At 43.7% G+C, this 2,038-nt stretch overlaps 1 protein-coding gene across 1 annotated transcript in view; it reads left to right on the top strand.

The window, feature by feature from the left end:
- The window catches only part of MYO1D (myosin ID), a 315,887-nt gene that overhangs the window by 259,949 nt on the left and 53,900 nt on the right, over positions 1–2,038 (top strand). The window lies entirely within an intron of this gene.

Here is a 2,038-nt window from a genome sequence, read left to right as displayed (position 1 = left end):
GTAATCCCAGCTACTTGGGAGGCTGAGGCAGGAGAATTGCTTGAACCTGGGAGGCAGAGGTTGCAGTGAGCCAAGATCATGCCACTGCACTCCAGTCTGGGCAACACAGTGAGACTTTGTCTCAAAAAAAAAAAAAACCTAAAAAAGAATTAAAAGTGGTACTGAATAAGAAGTCAGAAATTGTCTCATTGATGTCCCATGCAACACAATGGCTTCCCACTGGCACTGGGAAACAGGATTTTTCCCCACCTTGCCAAATGCTCATAGAGCCAGTGACCTGCTGAGGTCTTCTTGAGGAGCTCAGACAGATCTTAACCTAGCTCTAACTTCTTATTAGGCCGCTTCTCATTTTCCCTCCTCTGCCTTCCATACCTAGATAATTCTAGAGGACAAATTTTTTTTTTTTTTTTTTTTTTTTTGAGACAGATCTCACTCTGTCACCCAGGCTGGAGTGCAGTGGCACGATCTTGGCTCATTGCAACCTCCTTCTCCTAGGATCAAGCCATTCTCCCACCTCAGCCTCCCAAGTAGCTGGGACTATATACATGCACCACCGTGCCCAGCTAATTTTTTGTATTTTTAGTAGAGACAAAAAATATAAAAGACCAGCCATGTTGCCCAGTCTGGTCTCGAACTCCTGGGCTCAAGCAATCTGCCCACCTCAGCCACCCAAAATGCTGGAATTGCAGGCATGAGCCACCATGCCCTACCTAGAGGACGAACTTTTGGCCAGAGCCATTCTTCAGCAGGTGATAGACCCAGAAAGAAGGGGCTTAGGGTTCTATAGTGGCTGCAATGATGAGTGCCCTCTCTTCATGTTAAGAACAAACTAAGAAAATTAAGAACTGGGCTGTCCAAAATGGACCACTCTCTGTAGTTAATTTTTTATTTTTTTTAAAGACAGGGTCTTGCTCTGTCACCCAGGCTGGAGTGCAGTGCCATGATCTCAGCTCACTGCACCCTCTGCCTCCCGGGTTCAAGTGATTCTCCCACCTCAGCCTCCCAAGTAGCTGAGACTACAGGCGTGCACCACCATGTCTGGCTAATTTTTGTAGTTTTTTTTTTTTTTTTTTTTAGTAGATTCAGGGTTTCGCCATGTTGGCCAGGCTGGTCTCGAACTCCTGGCCTCAAGTGCCACCTGCCTTGGCCTCCCAAAGTGCTAGGATTATAGGAGTGGCCCACTGCACCCAGCCACTGTAGTGAATTCTCTATCACTGGAAATACTCAGGCTGAGATCAGACAATCACTTGGGATGCTGCAGAAGCGGTTGGTTGATTGGACAAGATAATTATGAACGACCTTTCCTAATCTGAGCTTCTGTGATTCTGCCACAGCAGAAGTCACCTTTATGCCTGTGGACACATGAAGTGTGACATACTAATAACTATGAATATGGAAAAGCATGGCATTTATTTAATTTACCTAACTTAGAGCCTCACATTCCTTAGCTGTAAAATTGGGATAAAAATACCTGTCCCATGGGGTTTTTATGCAGATTAATTTAAATCATGAAACATAATGTAAATTGCCTGCCACTGTATCTGTCGGATGCTCATTAAGTGCTGGTTATCTGTGAATATTCACAATATACCATGTGCTATAACATATATGAAAAAAGACTTGATTGCTGCTTTAAGTTAGATGAGTTCTTGGGCTGGCACAATGCTCACACCTGTAATCCCAACACTTTGGGAGGTAGAGGCAGGAGGATTGCTTGAAGCCAGGAATTTGAGACTAGCCTGGGAAACATAGTAAGATGCTGTCTTTACAAAAAAAAAAAAAAAAAAAATTTTTTTTAATTAGCTGGGCACGGTGATGTAGTTCCAGCCACTCAGGAGGCTGATGCAGGAGGATCACTTGAGCTCAGGAGTTTGAGGCTGTAGTGAGCTGTGATTGTGCCACTGTACACTCCAGTCTGGTGACAAAGCAAGACCCTGTCTCTAAAAAAAAAAAAAAAAAAAAAAATCCTTATTTTTGTGACTTGGCCAGCCTTCAATAATAGAGCTCAGTGATAGCCTAGATAACCCAAACAAAATAA

The sequence above is a fragment of the Mandrillus leucophaeus genome, unplaced genomic scaffold (assembly GCF_000951045.1).
Source record: "Mandrillus leucophaeus isolate KB7577 unplaced genomic scaffold, Mleu.le_1.0 Scaffold419, whole genome shotgun sequence".
Lineage (NCBI taxonomy): Eukaryota > Metazoa > Chordata > Mammalia > Primates > Cercopithecidae > Mandrillus > Mandrillus leucophaeus.
The sequence above is the reverse complement of the archived record's forward strand: the minus strand, read 5'-3'. Positions and strand labels throughout refer to the sequence as shown.